At 41.9% G+C, this 24,864-nt stretch overlaps 1 long non-coding RNA gene across 1 annotated transcript; it reads left to right on the forward strand.

Moving 5' to 3' along the window:
• LOC122562461 (uncharacterized) lies at positions 1-24,262 on the forward strand. The gene is made up of 3 exons (XR_006315313.2): positions 1-14; positions 2,757-2,838; positions 24,022-24,262. It is a non-coding gene; the product is annotated as an uncharacterized LOC122562461 (long non-coding RNA).
• Positions 24,263-24,864: the final 602 nt, after the last annotated feature.

Consider the following 24,864-nt stretch of genomic DNA (forward strand, 5'->3'; position numbering starts at 1 on the left):
CTCACTTCTTCCAGGTGAGTTAAAATTTCTAATACTAATGCTAGCATAGAATATGTCCTTCATCCAAATGGTGCGAGTAATATTTTCTAAAGCGTGCTTTAACATACAAGGTGTTATGATGGAGTGGTTTGACCCAGCCTCTGGACCAGACAGGTCTCACTTGTCAAGGAGGTGTGTCATATCATGTTCAAACAGGCTGATTAAAAAAAATAGAGAATCTTGTAACACAGTGGTAGTGTTGCTACCTCTAGGCTAGAAGGATCGGTTTCAAGTCCCACCTGTTCCCAAGCTTTGCCTGAGCAAGTTGATTTGAAAATTGATTTTATACATGGAGTTAAGACCTGACTTCTGCTGGCTGCCCTGACTTGATTCAGTTTCTGCTCGCTGCTCCAATGCAAACCAATCCAGGTCCCTTGGGCAGTCTTGGTTTGACGTCTATTAGTAATTCTGACTCAATTCATAACCTCATGCCAGCTCAGCCCTAAAGCAACCAGCCAGCAGCTCAGAAATAAGCCACCTTTTATTTTTTAAAAGCAGTGTTTCTTTTTAGAATTCTAAAGAATTTCTGTTCAAGTATAGACTTCTGAAACCATTATTAATTTTGCTTATACTCAGCTTATACAGTCAGCTTTCTTTATATGGTTTGATGTAAATTATTTGCTTTCTGTCTCCAGGGTTCATATTGATTACAGGTCGGACAAAAGAAGGTAGATGATGGCCTAATGGTATTATTGCTAGGCTATTCACCCAGGGAGGAGAAAGTTCAGACTGCAGATGCTGGAGATCAGAGTTAAGAGTGTGGTGCTGGAAAAGCACAGCAGGTCAGGCAGCATCTGAGGAGCAGGAGAATTGACATTTCGGGCATAAGCCCTTCATCAGGAAAACACTTCCTGATGAAGAGGTTATACTCGAAACTTGATTCTCCTGCTCCTCGGATGCTGCCTGACCTGCTGTGCTTTTCCAGCACCACACTCTCGACTATTAATCCAGGGACCCAGGTATTGTTCTGAAGGTCTGTTGCCATGGTGGAATTAGAATTCAATAATAATCTGGAAACAAGAGTTTAATGACTGTGAAACCATTGCCAGGAAAAGCCCATTTGTTTTATTAATATCTTTTAGGGAAGGAAATCTGCCATCTTTACCTGGTCTGGCCTACATGTGACTCCAGATCTGCAGCATAATGGTTGACTCTTAACTGCCCTCTGACTAACTAGGATAGGCAATAAGTGCTGGTTCAGTGATGTCCACAATCCATGAACATTTTTTAAAAAATCAGTCCTACCAGTCATGTAGGTGGGATTACTTTGTTTACCTGATTGCTGGTAGGTTGCTATATGCCAGGAGTAAAAAAGTAGTTTCCGTTGAATAAGAGATACCTTCCTTGTTGAATGCTGGGGTATCTTCACCGGAATTTTGTCCACCAGAGGAATTTTGAGAACTATGATCTCTCATTCCTCTTACAACCTACGCAGCATGCTGTGCTATCATTTTCTTACCTCCCTGCAGAAATTCTGATTCATTGCGCTGTTTCCTACATTTACACATTTTTCCTTTTCACTCTTGATTCTCTACCTTCCTCAGTCTATTCTTCCTATAATTTTCAGGCCTTTAAAACTTGGTTTTGACGACCTCTAACACTCGATCTTCCCCTTTGTCCTTTTCAATTCAGGCCAATGTGACTTACCGTGGTCACAACATTGGTACCAATTATCTGAAAACCATCACCACTCCTACTGAGAAATGACTGGAGAACTATCAATAACTATGATGTGGAGGTGCTGGTGTACGACTGGGGTGGACAAGGTTAAAAATCACACAACTGGCTTATTTGGAAGTACAAGCTTTAAGACTTAACAGCAAAGGTTTGTTGAATATATCATTTCTGTTGCATGACACTCTGATCTTTTGCTATAAATTCTGATGAAGGAGCAGCGCTTTGAAAGCTAGTACTTCCAAATAAACCTGTTTGACTATAACCTGGTGTTGTGTGATTTTTAACTTTATCAATAACTAGTGAGTAGATTCCTGTTTACTTTCTGACTTTATACTTTCTGAATCCATTCCTTTCTTACCCAGAGTTACCTGGACTCTTTAACAATGTTACATTTGTCTCAAATCCTTACTTTTTTATAAGTAGCAGGCTGAGATTTTCACTCTTTAAGATTCCTGTACAAAGCAGTTCCTGAATTTGACGACATTGATTTTTCAATGGCCTTATCTGAGAACCTCTTGCAGAAAGCAAAGATGTTACTGCTTTCTGTAGCTAAAGAATCTAAGTTTTTAACTCGGAAGGTGCTGGCGTCCATCTTGTGTGTGTTATGTGTGTCTGTGCTACTTTTTAATTACAACCTACTTTGTCTTTCTATTTTAGCAATACTACTACAGTCATGTTCCTCACAGGCTTCTTTATTTTTCTGTTCTGATGATCCAAGTACATTCTCCTACATATTTCTCCATGTTGCCCACAAAACAAAATAATGCAGATGCTCGATAGTTGAAATAAAAACTGAGTTTTGAAGAAAGGTTGTGGGACTCGAAATACTCGCAGTTTTTACCTCCATGGATCCTGCCAGAACTGCTGAGTTTCTACAAACCTTCCTCATTTAAAAATGTCCCTCAACAGCTTATATGTTAAACAAAAAATGCTGGAAATACTTGTCGGGGCGAGGTACATGGAGTAAGACAAACATTTAATGCTTCAGGCTTGTGACTTGTTGCTGGAATGTTGCTGTTAACTATTTTCCCCCTTCACAGATGCTGCCAGACTAGTTGAAAATTTTCTTCCTGACACAACCTTGCGATCTTGAAATCAAGTCACCCCTGCAATGCCTTCCAGGTACAAATTCAAAATTGTGGAGCTTCTATATTTCTATTTGTTCCTTCACCAGGACGTTGTGCTTGTCACAGTGCAGACAGAGCATCTCATTAGGATTTAACTTCCACAATAAGTTTAAGGCCATTCAGCCCTTCTGGAACACACGATCCAGAATCCATATATCAGTATTCATTCAGGATTTTAGCCCAATATCTGCATTGCCAATCAAAATCTATTCCAATCACTCTTTCTCAATTGACCCAGCTCTTTTTTTTTTAAAAGGTATCAATTGACTTGAAATCAAGAATCCTCCCCACCCCACTTACGTTCCAGTAGCTTCCTTTTAAAAAATGTTTATCTTTGTAGAAAGTTTGGGTGCTATAGTTGCCCAAAAATAAGCAGCTTTTAATTCCAATCTTATCCATATTGAATTGAATTTATTGTCATGTGTACCGAGGGACAGTGAAAAGCTTTGTCTTGCAAGCAAAACAGGCAGATCACAGAGATAAGTAACATGGATAGTAAATAATAGGTAAAAATGTTGCTTCTCTGGTGAAAATGCATTTAATCACTTGAAGTTCTCCCCTTAGCATTCTAAAGTCTGGAATCAGTGAGTTATTCTCCTTTCTGTTAATTTCTGGCTTGCTCCTGGGCTTCACTGAGTCTGTGACACACAAGCAGAAAAATTAAAGTGTTTCTGGTCAGGATTCCTCCTATTGCTGGTACACATTCAGAGCCCCTGTTCAGGCCTGGGTGTTTTTAAACTAGAGACGTGATGCTGTATGATTGCCTCCTGCAGTCGATGGAGCCAACATAGATTATCCCTCTCGAATTTTCTCTTTCCTTATAAAACCGGTTTAGATAGGGCAACATTTCCCCAAGTTGAGGCATTGTCACTTTAAAGATGAGCATTTGTTTTCATGCAGCAAGACGGGCTTGTGAATTCAATAAACTGAATTTCAGCCAGTCCTTCCATGTCAGTCCCATATTATATAAACAGTAGAAGTCCCAGAAGAGAGCAAGTTCCCTGTGGTACTCCATTGGTTACTTTTTCTGAGATAGAGCATTTGCCATTTAGCACAACTTTTCAGTTGCCAAACCAGCTCCCGACTCACCTTATCGATTTGTCAAATGTTCCACCAGCCTTAAGTTTCCAAAGCAGTCACAAATGAAGCATTGTGTCTTTTTAAAAAACAATCTGAGCAACATTTATCTACTGCCATGCTCTCTTCTGCTCATCTCGTTACCTCAAGGAATTCCAGTGGGTTTGGTGATGCATGACCAGTTACTTCGAAAGCCATGTCCACTATTCCTACAATAGCTTAAAAGCTCATGTATGGCATCTGCTCAATGACCCTCCAGCACTTTCCTGAAAGAGATGTTAGGCTAACTGGTCCAAGAGCTCCCTCTGAATTTTCGTCCCTCTAATTTTTGCACATCATGCTACTAACTTGAATCTGTGGATTCTTTAATCCCATTTACTCTGTCCAGTTAATTAAAAAGCTGAGATAAAGAATTCTATTCCTTAGATCTGTCATGTCCCGATTGTCAGTAATACTTTGACGTAATTTGTTCTGAAATAGATACTCTTATAGAGTCATAGAGGTGTACAGCATGGAAACAGACCCTTCAATGCAACTTGTCCATGGTGACCAGATATTTAGAACATAGAACATAGAACATAGAAAAATACAGCGCAGTACAGGCCCTTCGGCCCTCGATGTTGCGCCGATCCAAGCCCACCTAACCTACACTAGCCCACTATCCTCCATATGCCTATCCAATGCCCGCTTAAATGCCCATAATGAGGGAGAGTCCACCACTGCTACTGGCAGGGCATTCCATGAACTCACGACTCGCTGAGTAAAGAACCTACCCCTAACATCTGTCCTATACCTACACCCCCTTAATTTAAAGCTATGCCCCCTTGTAATAGCTGACTCCATACGTGGAAAAAGATTCTCACTGTCGACCCTATCTAAACCCCTAATCATCTTGTACACCTCTATCAAGTCACCCCTAAACCTTCTTTTCTCCAATGAAAACAACCCCAAGTGCCTCAGCCTTTCCTCATACGATCTTTCTACCATACCAGGCAACATCCTGGTAAACCTCCTCTGCACCCGTTCCAGTGCCTCCACATCCTTCCTATAGTATGGCGACCAAAACTGCACACAATACTCCAGATGCGGCTGCACCAGAGTCTTATACAGCTGCAACATGACCTCAGTATTCCGGAACTCAATTCCTCTACCAATAAAAGCCAGTACGCCATATGCCTTCTTCACCGCACTATTTACCTGGGTGGCAACTTTCAAAGATCTGTGTACATGGACACCAAGATCCCTCTGCTCATCCACACTACCAAGTATCCGACCATTAGCCCAGTACCCCATCTTTTTATTACTCTTACCAAAGTGAATTACCTCACACTTAGCTACATTGAACTCCATTTGCCACCTTTCTGCCCAGTTCTGCAGCTTATCTATATCCCGCTGTAACCTGCCACATCCTTCCTCACTGTCTACAACTCCTCCGACTTTCGTATCATCCGCAAACTTGCTCACCCAACCTTCTAACCCCTCCTCCAGGTCATTTATAAAAATGACAAACAGCAATGGTCCCAAAACAGATCCTTGCGGAACACCGCTAGTGACGGCACTCCAAGATGAACCTTTGCCATCAACTACTACCCTCTGTTTTCTTCCAGCCAGCCAACTCCTAATCCAAACCTCCAACTCACCCTCAATGCCATACCTCCGTATTTTTTGCAGTAGTCTACCATGGGGAACCTTATCAAACGCCTTACTAAAATCCATATACACCACATCTACCGCTTTCCCCTCGTCCACCCCCTTAGTCACCTTCTCAAAGAATTCAATAAGGTTTGTGAGGCACGACCTGCCCTTCACAAAACCGTGCTAACTATCCTTGATCACATTATTCCTATCCAGATGTTCATAAATCCTATCCCTTACAATTCTCTCTAAGATTTTGCCCACAACAGAAGTGAGACTCACCGGCCTATAGTTACTAGGGTTATCCCTACTCCCTTTCTTGAACAAGGGAACCATATTTGCTAGCCTCCAATCTTCTGGCACTACTCCTGTAGACAACGAGGACATAAAAATCAAGGCCAATGGCTCTGCAATCTCCTCCCTTGCTTCCCAGAGAATCCTAGGATAAATGCCATCAGGCCCAGGGGACTTATCTATTTTCACCCTTTCCAGAATTTCCAACATACCTCAAAGCCATCCATTATACTTAATTGTGACTCAGTACTCACATTGACAACAATGTCCTGTTCCTGATTGAATACTGACGAAAAGTATTCATTCAGTGTCTCCCCAATCTCTTCAGCCTCCACATGCAACTTCCCACTACTATCCTTGACTGGACCTATTCCTACCCTAGTCATTCTTTTATTCATGACATACCTATAGAAAGCCTTAGGGTTTTCCCTAATCCTACCAACTGAGGACCTTTCATGTCCCCTCCTTGCTGCTATTAGCTCTCTCTTCAGGTCCTTCCTGGCTACCTTATAACTCTCAATCACCCCAATTGAACCTTCATCTTTACATAGGCCGCCCTCTTCCATTTAACAAGGGATTCCAATTCCTTATTAAACCACGGCTCCCTCACATGACGCTTTCCTCCCTGCCTGACGGGTACATACTTATCAAGGACACTCAGTGGTTACTCCTTGAACAAGTTCCACATATCAATTACGCCCTTGCCTTGAAGCTTACTTTTCCAAGCCACACATCCTAAGTCATGCCTCACCGCATCATAATTTCCCTGCCCCCAGCTATAACTCTTGCCCTGTAGTGCACACTTATCCCTCTCCATCACTAGAGTAAAAGTCACCGAATTGTGGTCACTGTCCCCAAAGTGCTCACCTACCTCTAATTCTAACACCTGGCCTGGTTCATTACCCAGAACGAAATCCAGTATGGCCTCACCTCTTGTTGGCCTATCTACATATTGTGTCAGGAAACCCTCCTGCACACATTGGACAAACACTGACCCATCTAACGAACTTGAGCTATAGCTTTCCCAATCAATATCAGGAAAGTTAAAGTCCCCCATAACAACCACCCTATTACTTTCACTCTTCTCTTGAATCATCCTCGCAATCCTTTCTTCTACATTTCTAGGACTATTAGGAGGCCTGTAAAAAACTCCTAACAGGGTGAGCTCACCTTTCCTATTCCTAACCTCAGCCCAAACTACCTCAGATGGCGAGTCTTCATCCATCGTCCTTTCCACAGCTGTAATACTATCTTTGACAAGCAATGCCACACCTCCCCCTCTTTTACCTCACCTCTGACCCTACTAAAACATTTAAACCCTGGGACCTGCAACAGCCAATCCTGTCCCTGTTCTACCCATGTCTCCGTAATAGCCACAACATCGAAGTCCCAGGTACCAACCCACGCTGCAAGTTCACCTACCTTATTTCGTATACTTCTTGCATTGAAGTATACACACTTCAAGCCACTTTCCTGTTTACAGGCACCCTCCTTTGAAATTGATGCCATGTTCCTAACCTCCCTACACTCCAGGTCCTGCACCCTAAAGCTACAGTCTGGGTTCCCATGCCCCTGCAGAGTTAGTTTAAACCCCCCCCAAGAGCACTAGCAAACCTCCCACCAAGGATACTGGTGCCCCTCAGGTTCAGGTGCAGACCATCCTGTTTATAGAGGTCCCACCTTCCCCAGAAAGAACCCCAGTTATCCAAATACCGGAATCCCTCCCTCCTGCACCATCCCTGTAGCCACGCATTTAACTGTTCTCTCTCCCTATTCCTCGACTCTCTATCACGTGGCACGGGTAACAAACCAGAGACAACAACTCTGTTCGTTCTAACTTTGAGCTTCCAACCTAGCTCCCTGAAAGCCTGCCTAACATCCTCAGCACTCCTCCTACCTATGTCATTGGTGCCAATGTGGACCACGACTTCCGGCTGCTCCCCCTCCCCCTTAAGGACCCGGAAAACACGATCAGAGACATCACGTACCCTTGCACCTGGGAGGCAACATACCAAATGTGAGTCTCTCTCGTTCCCACAAAACCGCCTATCTGTGCCCCGAACTATCGAGTCCCCAATTACTATTGCTCTGCTCTTCTCCACCCTTGAAGGGGAAAGTGAGGTCTGCAGATGATGGAGATCAGAGCTGGAGATGTGTTGCTGGAAAAGCGCAGCAGGTCAGGCAGCATCCAGGGAACAGGAGAATCGACGTTTCGGGCATAAGCCCTTCTTCTCCACCCTTCCCTTCTGAGTAACGGGGACAGGCTCTGTGCCAGAGGCCTGAGCCCCGTTACTTACCCCTGGTAAGTCCCCCCCCCCACAAGTATCCAAAACGGTATACTTGTTCTTGAGGGGAACGGCCGCAGGGGGTCCCTGCACTGGCTGCTTCCTCCCAGTCCCCCTCACTGTCACCCATCTATCTGCCATCTTTGGAGTTACTACTTCCCTAAAGTTCCGATCTATGACCCCCTCTGCCTCCCGAATGATCCTAAGTTCATCCAACTCCAGCTCCAGTTCCCTAACACGGTCTTGGAGGAGCTGGAGATGGGTGCACTTCCTGCAAGTGTAATCAGCAGGGACGTCCATGGCATCCCTCACCTCAAGAGGAACATTGCACTGCCTTCACTGCCATCCCTCTGAAAGTAACCTTTTATAAAAAAAAACTGGGTCTAAAGAATACAACAAGCAAAATGCAGCACTTACCTACTTACCACAACGGGTCTTATTATTTAGGTTAGAGGAGGAGGGCGGGTAGGAGACACTACCTCTGTAGTGCCTCGGGTTCTTCTCCTGCGCGCTTTTAAAGGGAAAAAAAACCTACCCGGCTGCCCCTCTGGTCTTCGTCACTTCCCCCTGCTTCTCCCGCTCTTTCTGTAAAGAGAGAAAAAAAACACCGCTGCCCGCTACCAGTAAGTAATTTTAAAACAAACTGTCTTACCTTAGCTGCTGCTCGCACTCAAAGTGACCGTTGGCGTCGAAGGGTGAGTATTTATACTCACTGCTTTCCTTCCTGGCTGCCCCTCTGGTCTTCGTCACTTCCCCCTGCTGCTCCCGCTCTTTCTGTAAAGAGAGAAAAAAAACACCGCTGCCCGCTACCGGTAAGTAATTTTAAAACAAACTGTCTTACCTTAGCTGCTGCTTGCACTCAAAGTGGAGTCTTAACCTAATCCGTCCCATTTGTCAGCACTTGGCCCATATCCCTCCTAACCCTTCCTATTCATATATCCATCTAGATGCCTTTTAAATGTTGCAATTGTACCAGCCTCCACAACTTCTTCTGGCAGCTCATTCCATACATGTACCACCTTCTGCATGAAAATGTTGCCCTTAGGTCCCTTTTATATCTTTCCACTCTCACCCTAAACCTATGCCATCTAGTTCTGGACTCCCCCACCCCAGGGAAAAGACTTTGTCTATTAATCCTATCCATGACCTTCATGATTTTATAAACCTCTGTAAGGTCACCCCTCAGCCTCTGATGCTCCAGGGAAAACAATCCTAGTCTATTCAGCCTCTCCCTATAGCTCAAATCCTCCAATCCTGGCAACATTCTTGTAAATCTTTTCTGAACCCTTTCAAGTTTCACAACATCCTTCTGATAGGAAGGTGACCAGAATTGCACGCAATATTCCAACAGTGGCCTAACTCAATCCTGTACAGTTGCAACACAACCTCCCAACTCCTATACTCAATGCTCTGACCAATAAAGGAAAGCATATGAAATGCCTTCTTCACTATCCTATCTACCTGTGACTGTACATTCAGGGAGTTATGAACTTGCACTCCAAGGTCTCTTTGTTCAGCAACGCTGCCTAGGACCTTACCATGAAGTGTATAAGTCCTGCTAAGATTTGCTTTCCCAAAATGCAGTACCTCACCTTTATCGAAATTAAACTCCGTCTGCCACTCCTCAGCCCATTGGCCTATCTTATCAAGATCCCATTGTAATCTGAGATAAACTTATTCACTGTCCACTACACTTCCAATTTTGATGTAATCTGCAAACATACTACATATACCTCTTATGTTCATATGCAAAACATTTATACAAATTACAAAAAGTAGTGGACCCAGCACCGATTCTTGTGGCACTCCACTGTGGTCACAGACCTCCAGTCTGAAAAACAGCTCTCAACCATCAACCTCTGTCTTCTCCTTTTGAGCCAGTTCTGTATCCAAATGGCTAGTTTTCCCTGTATTCCATGAACTCTAAACTTGTTAACCAGTCTCTCATGGGGAACCTTGCCAAACGCCTTGCTGAAGTCCATATACATCACATCCACCACTCTGCCCTCACCAATCCTCTTTGTTACTTTTTCAAAAAACTCACCAAGTTCGTGAGACACAAATTCCCATGCACAAAGCCATGTTGACTATCCCTAATCAGCCCTTGCCTTTCTAAATACAAGTACATCCTGTCCCTCAGGATTCCCTCCAACAACTTGCCCACCACCAACCTCCGGCTCACTGGTCTATAGTTCCCTGGCTTGTCCTTACCACCTTTCTTAAATAATGGTACCACGTTAGCCAACCGCCAGTCTTCCAGCACCTGATCTGTGACTATCGATGATACAAATATCTCAGCAAGAGGCCCAGCAATCACTTCCCTAGCTTCCCACAGAGTTCTTGGGTACACCTGATCAGGTCTTGGGGATTTATTCATCTTTATGTACTTCAAGACAGCCAGCACTTCCTCCTCTATAATATGGACATTTTTCAAGATGTCACCACCAATTTCCCTAAATTCTATATCTTCCATGTCCTTTTCCATAATAAACACTGAAGCAAAATACTTGGTTAGTATCTGCTCCATCTCCTGCAGCTCCACACAAAGGCCGCCTTGCTGATCTTTGAAGGACCCTATTTGCTCCCTAGTTACCCTTTTGTCTTTAATGCATTTGGAAAAACCCTTTGGATTCTACTTAATTATATTTGCCAAAGCTATCTTATGTGCCCTTTTTGCCTTCCTGATTTCTCTCAAGTATACTCCTACTGCATTTATACATCTTTTAAGGATTCACTTGATCTCTCATGTCTATACCTGACATATGCTTCCTTCTTCTTCATAACCAAACCCTCGATTTCTCCAGTCATCCTGCATTCCCTACACCTACCAGCCTTCCCTTTCCTAACAGGAATATACTTTCTCTGGACTCTTGTTATCTCATTTCTGAAGGCTTCCCATTTTCCAGCCATCCCTTTACCTGCGAAGATCTGTCCCCAATCAACTTTTGGAAGTTCTTGCCGAATACCATCAAAATGAGTCTTCCTCCAATTTAGAACTTCAACTGTTAGATCTGGTCTATCCTTTTCCATCACTATTTTAAAAATGAGTAGAATTATTGTTGCTGGCCCCAAAGTGCTCCCCCACTGACCCCTCAGTTACCTGCCCTGCCTTATTTCCTAAGAGTAGGTCAAGTTTTTCACCTTCTCTAGTAGATACATCCACATACTGAATCAGAAAATTTTCTTGTACGCACTTAACAAATTCCTCTCCATCTAAACACTTAGCACTATGGCAGTCCCAGTCTATTTTTGGAAAGTTAAAATCCCCTACCATAACCACCCTATTATTCTTACAGATAACTGAAATCTCCTTTCAAATTTGTTTCTCAATTTTCCTCTGACTATTGGGGGTCTATAATACAATCCCAATAAGGTGATCATCCCTTTCTTATTTCTCAGTTCCATCCAAATAACTTCCCTGGATGTATTTCCAGGAATATCCTCCGTAAGTACAGCTGTAATGCTATTCCTTATGAAAAACTTCACTCCCCCTCCTCGCTTCCCTCCCTTTCTATCCTTCCTATAGCATTTGTATCCTGGAACATTAAGCCGCCAGTCCTGTCTATCCCTGAGCCATGTTTCTGTAATTGCTATGATATCCCAGTCCATGTTCATAACCATGCCCTGAGATCATCTGCCTTCCCTGTTAGGCCCCTTGCATTGAAATAAATGCAGTTTAATTTATTAGTCCTATCTTGTCCCTGCCTGACCTGACTGTTTCACTTCTGTTCTCAACTGTACCCATCTCAGATTGATCTCTTTCCTCACTATCTCCCTGGGTCCCACCACCCACCCCCACCCCATCTTACTAGTTTAAATCCTCCCGAGCAGCTCTAGCAAATCTCCCTGCCTGTATATTAGTTTCCTTCTAATTCAGGTGCAATCCATCCTGCTTGTGCAGGTCACTTCTACCCAGGAAGAGATTCCAATGATCCAAAAATCTGAATCCTTCTCCCATACACCAACTCCTCAGCCACACATTCATCTGTTCTATCCTCCTATTCCTACCCTCACTAACTCGGAGCACAGGGAGTAATCCAGATATTACTGCCCTAGAGGACCACCTTTCTATATTCCTGCCTAACATTTCTATATTCTAGCATCAGAATCTCATCCTTTTCCCTTCAATATTTTTGGTTCCAATTTGGACAATGACATCCTGCTGGTCCCTCTCCCCTTTGAGAACATTCTGCACCTTCTTTGAGACATTCTTGATTCTGGCACCAGGGAGGCAATACACCATTCTGATTTTTAACTGCTGGCCACTGAAACATCTGTCTGTGCCTCTGACTAGAGAGCTCTATAACACAATTGATCGCTTAGAACCCAACATACCTCTCATGACATTAGAGACTGTCTTGATACCAGAAACTTGGCTGTTCATGCTACATTCCCCTGAGAATCCATCACCCCCTACATTTCCTAAAACAGCACACTTGTTTGAAATGGGGGGAGCAACAGAAGAAGGCCGGCACTACCTGCCTACCTCTCTGACTTTTCTTAGAGTTAAACCATCTATGTGAATGTATCTGTGACAGTTTTTCCTTCCTATAACTGCCATTCATCACACCTCCTAGCTCGTGCAAATTCCTCACTGCTTATAACTGGCACTCCAACTGATCCATTCAATATGACAGGATTCACAACCAATGACATTTATTGCAGATATATTCCTCAGTATCCCATAAACTCTCTCAAAACTCCCACCTCTGACAAGAAAAGCGTATCACTCTACTAAAGGCGATTTTGCTCCTTCCATCTACAGACCCAGAAAATAGCACCATCTTTTTGCTCTACAAAACAGTGCTTCAGGCTAACTTAATACTTATAGTTTATATTATTAAAGTTTAATCAAGAGACAGATCCCAACAAAAATATATAATCAAAAGAGAACCCACTCTACTCTCTATTGTAGATATACAGCAAGGCTATACCTAAAACTATATACGTATCTGTTTCTGTGCTGTGACCTTTACCAAACAGGTTCCTCCAAGATCAGTTGTGAATTTCACTGTTTAAGTTTTCCCAGACACACTCCAATGTCCAGCGATACATGAATTCAAACAGCAAAGACAATAACTGCGCAGATTCACTGCTGTGTCAGTTAGCAGTGTAGGCTTCTTTCTCTCTCTCTCCCTCACAGACCATGTGCTCACTGTCTTTGACTTTCTCCCTTTTAAAAGTGCTGCTGTTTTGATTTTTTTTCTCTCCAAAGTTCCAAAACAATTGCAACAGCATATAAAACAGTAATTGCTGCTTCTGGAATTTGAGGAAATCACCTCAAAAAAGGAGCAGCTGTTACAACTACAAATGTTTCCATCCTCCATCTTGGATTACCCAGAATCCAGCTTGCTTGACCTTTTCTCTTAGTTTACCATAATTTCAAAATTGTTGCTCTTTGTCAATGGGTCTTAAGGTTCTTTATTAATCTCACGTGAGGAAATGTTTTGTGAAAAATTCAGAATGTTAATTTTAACCTGTGCACTTGACAAGACACTGACTGGATTGGATCAGCAACCCATTTTATATCTTGCCCTATTTATATTCCAACAACAGGTGTTGTTTATACCTCCCAGTTATTTACTGCATTACTGTTTACTTAGCTCTTACTTTTGGTAATATTGTATTTTTGGCAATCTTTGTTTTGTTGGAATGGCAATCAGTCCCACATTTTATTTCCTTTTGAAGTATGTCTGTTTTTAAAAAATCTTTCTTCTAAGCTGCTTCCTGAATGCTGACATCTAGGGCTTACTATATTTTTCCTTTTTGATGTGTGGTATGCATTTTTCCCTTGTTCTACATAAAAGCCTTAAGTGCATTCCATACTTCTTCTGCAATTCAATTTTAAAGTTTGCTTTCCTGATTAATATTACCTATGCCTCCTTCATTACATCTGGGCTCAACTCTTCCAATGTTCCCCTCACTGGCATCCCAACTCCAAAATTCTAACTGATTCAAAACTACTGCCAACACTTCTTCCACTTTAAATCCTGCTGACTAATGTTTTCCTATTGCCAATGTGAGCTCTGTTAAAGCAGAGTGGAATATCTAGTCTGTGAAATATCTGTCTTTCTGATAAGTATTGTATGACTCTTCCTTTCTAGTCTGGGATCATTCTGAAAATCCTCTGTACCATTTAAAGCATTTAGTAGGCAGAATATTTTCTCTGTGACAATTTTTCGGATTATTTTGTCATTGGGACAGGTGGGAAGATCAACTCCGGATTGCATAGAAGGGAGAAAGTCCCTGAATGGGCCAATGAGTAGCCAGTGAGGATGAGTCTCCTGACTTGGACAAGGGAAGCACAAAAGCCAGCAAGTAGCTTTTAACTGGACAGTAAAATAGCTCAATTGATTGCCAGCATCCAACTGACTCAACAATGTCTACATTGTCAGTCATATGCTGTCATGCTATAGCTACAGGAAGATATCATTCATCCCTCTGGATGTACAACTCCCCTCCCACCATCATTTTCCAGTCATCTTTTCTCACCTCCCAACCTGTCAACAATGGGCCAGGAAAATCCATTCCCATGTATGTGGATGCGTTCCTTGACCTTGTTTCTTAAATGCAGTTGCCTCCTCCAGTTTTCTTCACTTCTCTTCTGCAATCCAACTTTCGCTCCTCCTCAATACATCCTGTCGGTCCCTGTGCAATCACTAAATCTCCTCAAATGGTTTCTACTCTTGTCATTGTCAGTGTATTCCAGAACTCCTTCCTGTCGATCCATTCAGATATCAATCAGTAGTTCCTGTGGGAATTCTCATGATCATCCACTAAAAGTCCAGAAGAGGGTTGGCAGAAACAGTGGAGAAATGACACAAATGATCATTTATACTTTTTCACAAGGCTGCCCGCCAAAGCTACAGCAGTTGGTTCTAGAACATAGAACATTACAGCGCAGTACAGGCCCTTCGGTCCTCGATGTTGTGCCAACCTGTCATACCAATCTGAAGGAGAAAGTGAGGTCTGCAGATGCTGGAGATCAGAGATGGAAATGTGTTGCTGGAAAAGCGCAGCAGGTCAGGCAGCATCTAGGGAACAGGAGAATCGACGTTTCGGGCATTAGCCCTTCTTCAGGAAGGGCTAATGCCCGAAACGTCGATTCTCCTGTTCCCTAGATGCTGCCTGACCTGCTGCGCTTTTCCAGCAACACATTTCCATACCAATCTGAAGCCCATCTAACCTACGTCCATATGCTTGTCCAATGATGACTTAAATGTACTTAAAGTTGGCAAATCTACTACCGTTGCAAGCAAAGCATTCCATACCCTTACTACTCTCTGAGTGAAGAAACTACCTCTGACATCTGTCCTATATCTATCACCCCTCAATTTAAAGCTATGCCCACTCGTGCTCGCCGTCACCATACTTGGAAAAAGGCTCTCCCTGTACACCCTCTGATTATCTTATATGTCTCTATTAAGTCACCTCTCAACCTTCTTCTCTCCAACGAAAACAGCCCCAAGTCCCTCAGCCTTTCCTCGTAAGACCTTCCCTCCATACCAGGCAACATCCTCGTAAATCTCCCCTGCATCCTTTCCAATGCTTCCACATCCTCCTTATAATGCGGTGACCAGAACTGTATACAGTACTCCAAGTGCGGCTGCACCAGAGTTTTGTACAGCTGTAGCATAACCTCATGGTTCCGGAACTCGATGCCTCTATTAATAAAAGCTAAAACACTGTATGCCTTCTTAACAACCCTGTCAACCTGGGTGGCAACTTTCAAGGATCTGTGTACCTGGACACTGAGATCTCTCTGCTCATCTACACTACCAAGAATCTTACCATTAGCTCAGTACTTTGCATTCCGGTTACTCCAACCAAAGTGAATCACCTCACACTTGTCCGCATTAAACTCCATTTGCCACCTCTCAGTCCAGCTCTGCAGCTTATCTATGTCTCTCTGTAACCTATAACATCCTTCGTCACTATCCACAACTCCACTGACCTTAGTGTCATCTGCAAATTTACTAACCCACCCTTCTACGCCCTCATCCAGGTCGTTTATAAAAATGACGAACAGCAGTGGACCCAACACCGACCCTTGCAGTACACCACTAGTAACTGGACTCCAGGACGAACATTTCCCATCAACCACCACCCTCTGTCTTCTCTCAACAAGCCAATTACTGATCCAAACTGCTATATCTCCCACAATCCCATTCCTCCACATTTTGTACAATAGCCTGCTGTGGGGAACCTTATCGAATGCCTTGCTGAAATCCATATACACCACATCAACCGATTTACTCTCATCTACCTGTTTAGTCACCTTCTCAAAGAACTCAATAAGGTTTGTGAGGCATGACCTACCCTTCACAAAACCATGCTGACTATCCCTAATCAAATTATTCTTTTCTAGATGATTATAAATATTCTTTTCTAGATGATTATAAACTCCCTTTTGGAAAGACTATTACATCATCAAGAAGCATAACATTAGCTTCTGCCTAAATGTTTATGAGCCCAACTCTACAATTAATATAAATGTGACAGAAACTGACTGCTTCCCGAACATCAAGCCATATTGCTTTGACCGTATTGAAAGCTTCTCCAAACTATCTCGTCTTTGCCATGGCTTCTCATTGCTTTCACAAGACCCCTGCAATTGAACTCTGCTATTTGTTTCTGTCTCCAATTCCACTGTCATAATAATAGATCAGAATGCTGAATTACCATTGGAGTTTTTCAACTTTTAACTCCAAGATGTGTCTTTTAAAAGAGGTCTGCTACTGATTAAAACACAAGGCTGCAGCTGTAAATTGAGTGCTCAATGGCAGGGTTCTGTGGTGGACCCAGAGAATGTTGTGTCTGTAGAATGTCAGGGAATCTTCAAACAGAGCGAAAATCGTAACTGGAAGAGATAATAAAGTTGTTGACTATTTCCCCAATTGACTATTCCCATCAATAAAGCCATGTCTTGCAGAGCGTTTTTTTAGTGTTTTCCCCTTCGGGGGAATATAAAGGTTCAGAAAAGAAAGTGGTTAAATATCAATTGCAACCCTATTCTGTGTGTTCTTAATGAAAGAAAGTGTGCTAGTGAACTGAGGATCATATGGATTAGTCTGGGTTTGAGCATTACTTTTCTATGAAGGTCATAATTGAAAAGCCACTAAGTGGTCATACCTGCGTGTCAGGTAAAAATAACTCTTACTCTAGTGCTGGATGTCAACTGATCAGTCAAGAGAAACACGACAAACAAATTTCAACAAACCCTCAAAAATTAAGAATCCTGAAATCTACTATTCGACTATTGTTATCTATTCTTCTCAAAAAAAGACAGAGAAACTTAACTGTATAATGTATAATGTTTACCTTTTTGGACTTCTTATTCCCATCTGTATGTATATGTGCTGCATTATTATTTCTTACAACTTTCAACAACTAGTAAACTCACTCTTTTGTTAACTCAAGAGTGCCTGGTTAAACTGACCCTTTTAAAGACATCAATTTGTCTGCTTTGGCCCTATAAGAGATAATTCTTTTGTAAACTAAACTTTCTATAACCAGCAAAGGAGGTGGGTGAACAAAAAAAGGGAGTTAGTTTATCCCTCTTCACCTGAGAGTTTAGCAATTTGAGGTATGTATCTTGAACCATAATAATTAGAAAACGTCATCTAATGACTGGTTGTGACACCACCCCTCTCAATTCTCTCCTGACAATACATATCTCTTTCCCTCATAACTGCTATTAGATGGTCCTAAAAATGAGCAGTATAATTCTACTGCTTTTGTTGTTAAATGCAATATAGATACTGAGTACAAAGTCTGTTCGCTTGTTTACTAATAACATCTCTCTGGCTCTGCAGGTTAAAGAGAGAATTCATTATTGCCAGCATCAGGAGGAGAGCAAAACTAAAATCAAACCTAATTATCAATCATATTTAGGGTAATTGTGTTTAGTCAGGATCGTAGAGACAATTACATTGCCAAGTGTGTAAATGTGTGTGTATGCTTGTGTGTCTGTGCAAAAAAATGTAGAGTCCTTGAACAGAAATGGATTGAAGTTGACAGAAAGTTAAGCTGAGGATGGAAAAAAATGAAAGAAATAACTGGGTGGAAAATTTTTGTGAGAAACGGGCATGGGCGATTATAGAAGAGAGTAAAGAAACCAGAGAGTCCGAAAGAGTTTATAAAAAGATAGAAACACAAGAGGCAAAATGAAGAGCTGGACTTTCATTTCCCTCAGAGTTAGTGCAGATCAGCGATGCCACCTTCAGATGCTGCAGTCAGGGAAGTTTGAATATTCTGAAGGAGACCTGCAAACAGTGGTTCTCCTCCACATAATAACACAGCTACTACTCTCAGGTGTTTTAATGTAATGACAAAACATTGGTTCCAGTGCAGCAAAAGGCTACAACTGCAGAAAATAATTGGGTAATTGGCATATCCTGTCAAGCACTAAAGGCTAAAGGGTTAACTCGACAGAAGAGTCAGTTGCTTGCTGTTCAATATTCACCTGTTAACCAGATTCTCTTCGAACATTTGTGTCTACCATAGAATGCATAAGTATAGATGTTGGGTGAGAGAAATATAATGATTGGTTGTGATTATCTTCGTGAGGAAATAGCCAGTCTGTTTACTCACTCACTGCTTTGGTTCACATATGAAGGATGGGCAAGGAGAGTGAGTCGTGCCCTTTCCACAATCCAATGACGCGCAGGTTAGATGAATTGGTCATGATGAATTGCCCATATCGTTCAAGGATGTGTAGGTTAGGTGCATTAGTCAGGGGTAAATGTAGAGTAATAGGGTAGGGGGAATAAGTCTGCGTGGGTTACTCTTCAGGCGGCCAGTGTGGATTTGTTGGGCTGAATGGCCTGTCTCCACACTGTAGTCTTTCTATGATTCTATAATATTTCAATCCATTTTGAATGAAAGGATGAAAGCTGGACTGGAGATTGGTGCTCATTCAGTATGATCAAGCCTGCTGCTGTGCTGTTTTCTTCCACAGCAATACGTAGTTGTGTTCCCACCTCTCATCTTCCATCCCCCAAAAAGACATTGTTCTAAAACTCCATCTGGTTCACCAATCATTTGTAGTTGTATTGGTCACCATTTCTGAAATGAATTTTTTTAGATTTATTAATTTAATTTAAATTCCATGAGCTGCTATGATGGGATTTGAATCTTGACATCTGGATTACTAGTCCAGTGACACTACTTCTATTCCGGTGGCCTTCATTTATGCATTTATGGTCTTCATTCCTGATGAAAGGCTTTTGCCCGAAACGTCGATTTTCCTGCTCCTTGGATCTGCCTGACCTTCTATGCTTTTCCAGCACCACTCTAATCTAGACTCTTCATTTCTGCAGTGATGACCTCAGGGTCTGATGACTGGCCTCTAATAACCACAATCATTTTTCTGGGTGTCAAGTAGGGGACCTCAGTCATTGAAGTGTACTTTCATTTCCCCATGAGTTCTCAGTTTTGCAAAGGTGTCTTACTGCTATTTTATGGTTGAAAGCAACTTTGCCAAGTGCTCCCTACTGATGCTGGAGTCAAGAGCTTTGTTAATGCAGTGTGAGTGAAGTAGTACGCTGAATCTATTCATGTGGCTATATCTGACGTGAAATGCTTGATTGGCAGGCATAGGAGAGCTATGTTTTACATTGAAACCATACCATTCTTCACATGGGTGTCACTATGTCACCAATTACCTGAAATGCATGTGCTCCATTTGACAGCAATGACCTCTCTCCTGCATTTCCCCACCTTCCAGACTCTCTGTGAACTTTGCTGAGGAAGAAGTCCCAAGTGACACAACATTCCTGGATGAAAACAGATCCGGGGAAGATGCTTGATAAAAAGTTCTCAATTTAGCTGCACTTCTCACTTCTCTTTGTCACCATGGTTGTTTTCTGCACCACGGGTCTTTACCCTTCAACTGTGTATCTAAATAGTGAGAGAGGAAGAAACAAAAAGTGGAATTAATTGAACATTTTGATTGCACATTAAGTGAATAAGCAAAAGCTGTATGTGAAACTTGCAGAAGCAGTAGGCCGTTAAATTAAGGAGATTGAGCAACATATGTCTGTGTGGTTAATTGGCTTAATTGCTTTTACTTGGACTATTAACACACTTGATCCAACCCAGCGATCACGATACTGCCTTTAGTGGTGCTTACTCTAATCAACGGCAAGCGGCAGGTTCTATTACAGTGAAATTTCCAATTGCAAGATTAACTTATAAATATTAATTGTAATCAGAGACCAAATAAAGCCAAGGGGTTATTAATAATGAATAGCTGGGATGGTTGAAGTTTGCGTGGGAGTCATGGAAAGTTTTCTTGTTTAACTCTGAGTTTTTTAACTGATGGTTCTATGTTATTTTTGGATCTGGTGCTAATTAGATGTGGTTGGAAATGTTACCTGAAGCACCTAATTACTCGCCCTCCAAAACTAGCTACATGATTCTTTGGCAGTGCAAATCAGAGGCAGCTGTGGGAAAGACATAGGAAGCATGGGCAAGAGAATTCATTGGTAAATTTCTGCCATATTTTTCTCAGCTCTCTTTGACTAAAGAACAGTATTTGTGCAAACAACAGATGTATGTGACACTCTCCAAATTAGCTAGCCTCGAAATTAAAGAGATTCCTCTCACACAGTCCTAATTAGTTACGGTCCTAATACTCTTTCCGCTGGGATACATCTGGGTCTTGACTCAAGTATGCCACCCCTTTTGCTTCCACTGTGAATTTGGAAGAGTTTAAGCTACATGACTCTTTCACATGAATGGAAGGGTGGAGAAGTAGCCAATTTTGGCATAAGTTTTTAAATCTCCTAAAATTTATATTTGAGTTCTGTGCACGCCCAAACTTGGGTTTATCCAAAACTGTTTACTTTTGCTTTAATTCTCATGATTATTCAGATCTGGTATTACACTGAACTGCCCTTGGCCAGTTCTTTCCTATGATTCAAGTTACTTTTATATTGGGTTTTCCTGAGATGTTTTCAATATCAGGGCTGATCTGCTTCAAGAGCTGCATTAACAGTGGCAATATTGTCTTCGGCAGAAAGCACCTCGGTGCCATTCACTATTGTCACTGCTGTAGTGGCTGTTTCAGACATTCTGTTTTTCTAAGCTCACTGAAGAACAATTTGACCTGGAGCAAAAATTTATATTTTTTTTCAATTATTCTCTTCAACTGTGTAACTATGCATGAGATTTCTGCAATTGACCTGTAGCGAGGTCAAATCTTCACTGTGTCTTTTTCAGGAGAGGCTAATGTTTCTATATGTGCATGAAGACCGTAATATATTGGACAAGAAGTCAGTCTTTCAGCCCATCAAGTCTGCTCTCCCTATTCAATGAGATCATGGCCAATCTAATAATCCCAGCTCCATTTCCCCATAAATCTTGATTCTCTTACTGATTAAAAATTTATCTCTGCTTTGAATGTACGTAATGACCAAGCCTCTGCAGTAAAGTATCCCATAGATACACAACTCCCTGAGAGAAGAAATTCTTCCTCACCTCTGTCTCCCATGCGTGACCCTTAATTCTGAGATACTGCCCTCTGTTCCTAGACACTCCAGCAAGTGGAAACAACTTCTCCTTCTCTACCCAGTCTAATCCCTCAGAATCTCTTATGTTTTGATAAGGTTGTCTCTCATTTTTCTATATTCCAATAAGTACAAGCCCAAACTATTCAAACCTCTCCTCATAAGACAATCCCTCCATACCTAATATTGGCTTAGTGAACCTTCTCTGGGCTGTTTGTAATACTTGTCTATCTTTCTTTAGATAACAGGATTAAAACTGTTCACAATATTTGGCTGTGGTCTGACTAATGCCTTGTATAGTTTTAGCAAATCCTCCCTACTTTTACACTCCATTCCTTTTGAAATAAAGGCCAACATTCGATTTGCCTTTTGAATTGCCCGCTGAACTTGGATGCTAGCTTTCAAATCCCTGTGTTCCGTATATTCGCTGCTAACCTTTGTTACAACTCATGAAAGTTTGAAAATCTAACCCAAGACTTGAATTCCAAACTGAAATTTATGGGCCGGTTTGGTTCGCAACTTCTTAGTGTTATTTTTAAAAATGATTTCCAAATGTTGATTCTTGCTAAAATACCAAAGCTGCAGCATGTGGGCAAAGACCAGGGTAGAGCTGAGGAGTGGGGGTTGATGAGTGTTGGAGGGGATGCAGAACCAAGCAAGAAAGTAAAAAAAAATCTAAAATGGTGCCAGGTAAAACTAACCCTGCTCTTTACCATCTCTCCTAACTAATAATAAGGTCATGAAGGTTGGTAGCTTCTTACCATACACCGCGAGTGAGGCAGGTATAGCATGCTTTCTGGATAGGGGAGAGTGTTGGTTTCTTAAAATTAATTGCAAATGGTAGAAATACACAATACGTCATATTTCCGTCAAGCCAAGCATTAGAACTATCAATGTATTCCTGGCAACTAATGTTGCTATGACAAAGGTTTCAAGGGAGTGTAATTGATCACAGAGAAATCAATTCATCCCTTCAGTCCTGTAATGTTGATACGTTTCAAACCCCTCAATGCACAACTCTTTTAGATATATCACTCCATTTCAGAAGAAAGCAACATTTCATTCGCCTACCTCAGAAGCATATAACATGCGAAAGCTTGCAATAGTGATTTTCCCCCCTCTCTCTCTAAAGCAGGTTACCCTATGCAGGAAGAAATCTTTCCTGAAGCCAGTCCAGCATTCTCAAATAACTCTGCAATCTCAGGGAAAACTGGCCTGAGCCATGGAGCAGATGTGAAGTGAGCAGAAATTTTACCTGGCTACAGTTCTAAATACAGGAGCACTCGTTGAAGAATTGCTTCTGAGCAAAAAAAAGGCTGGTGGGGTTGATATATCAGAGTGTTGTGACCGTTTTGAAGGACATAGAGAGAAATTACAGTGTTCCTTGTGAAAGTTGTGGGAGATATAGAGTTTGTAGCAATCACAATGTTGGGTACTTTTTAAACTTTATTCACAGAATGTTGGTATCAATGGTTAGACCAACACTTACTGCCAAAATCCTAATTGCCTCGAGGGCAGTTAAGAGCCAACCACATCACTGTGAGTCTGGAGTCACATGTAGGCCAGATCAGGCAAGGACGGCAGTCCCCTTCCCTAAACAACTTTAGTGAACCAGATGGGTTTCCTGATAATGGTTACATGGTCATCATTATTCCCTAATTCCAAGTTTGATTTTTAGTTATTGAATTTGCCATGATGAGATTCAAACCTAGTCCCCAGAACATTACCTAGGTCTCTGGATTAATACTCTAGTGATAATGAAACTTCACCATCACTTCCCTTCACCTATCAAAAGGTTGCTACAATTAGGAGTACTTTCAATGTAAGGAACAAACACAGAAATTGCTGGAGAAACTCAGCAGGTCTGGCAGCATCTCTGAAGAAAGAAACAGAGTTAATGTTTCAGTTCCAGAATGGCTCTTCATCCAAACTTTTGTTTCATACCAAACTCAGCATTAACTCTGTTTCTGTCTGCACACATTTTAACCTCCTATCTAAAAGACTGCACACCAAAAACTGCAACTCTGCTGAATGCTATATTCCAAGGTGGGCTTGGATGATGCATTGAAATTCTGTGATGGGGACTTGTATCCACGACCTTCTAACTAAAAGGGTGGAGAGCTGACAAACTGACTTTGAGGTATTGGAGAATCTACAATAAAAGTGATGCCAACAAAATCTTAGTTTGAGGAAATGCAATTCATAAACTAAGGTTTTATAATCCCTTGTGAGCTTGCTGTGGTAACAGGATAGCATCAAACAGCCCAAATTAGGGGAAGTATGAATGCTGGGAACTCGATGCTGGGTGTGGTGTCAATTGTAAATACAGGTGTCTGGGAGCGTTCTTTGAGACATTTCTGGTGTTTTTCTTCCCAGGCGCCTTCCAGCACAGTCTTGACTCGCTAGGGAGCACAGCCCTCTGAGCAGAATGAAGTCTGACCTCTCACTGTCATCGGTTATTGAGCTCAGCACAACAAATAAAGCCCCATTTACAGGAGATTATCAGGAGCTGTAACCTGAGAACAAGCACGTGACCTTCACAAAACATTTTCTTTTTCCACGTCCCCCTCAGTGGATTCATACAGCTGAGCAGCTCTTATGTCTAATTTATTGTGGTGAGGAGACTTTGGTGTCGAATTCAGATGAATAAAACCGACATGATCTATGCTAATTGACCCCGACCACCGATTACTTTGTGGAGATGACACACTAATCTTTAACACTGCTGCAATTCAATCCCAAACACTTTCCCATTTTATATTTGAAATTCTAAGGAAACAGCCAGCACCTGGATGGATCTGTGCGAAAAATGTTCCTGTAAATCTCCTTTGCACGGTCTGTAAGTCCTCCAGAATGTTTTATAATATGCCAGACATTGATATATCTATCCAACCCATAAATAAGCCCTATGATTTGGGAAATCACTTTATATTTTATTTATCTGAGGGCTAGGTTGTAGATTAGTGGGCAAATGCATGTACCATGACTGTGCAATGTGTAGGCTTGGTGGGATTAAAACAGAGTTTATTTAATCCAAGGAGAAACCTTGTCTCCCTGTCATGTGCACTGCCGTGGAATTTACCCCAATTAATGTTCCTTAGGAAAGGAAATCTTTTACCCTTATCTGTTCTGGCCAACATGTGACTCTTCATCCACATCAATAAGATTGATTCCTAACTGCCCTTTGAAATGATCTAGCAAGCCATTCACTTCAACTGC

Source organism: Chiloscyllium plagiosum, unplaced genomic scaffold, assembly GCF_037043375.1.
Source record: "Chiloscyllium plagiosum isolate Xiang-an unplaced genomic scaffold, Cpla_swu_hap1 HiC_scaffold_24, whole genome shotgun sequence".
In the NCBI taxonomy this organism is placed as follows: domain Eukaryota; kingdom Metazoa; phylum Chordata; class Chondrichthyes; order Orectolobiformes; family Hemiscylliidae; genus Chiloscyllium; species Chiloscyllium plagiosum.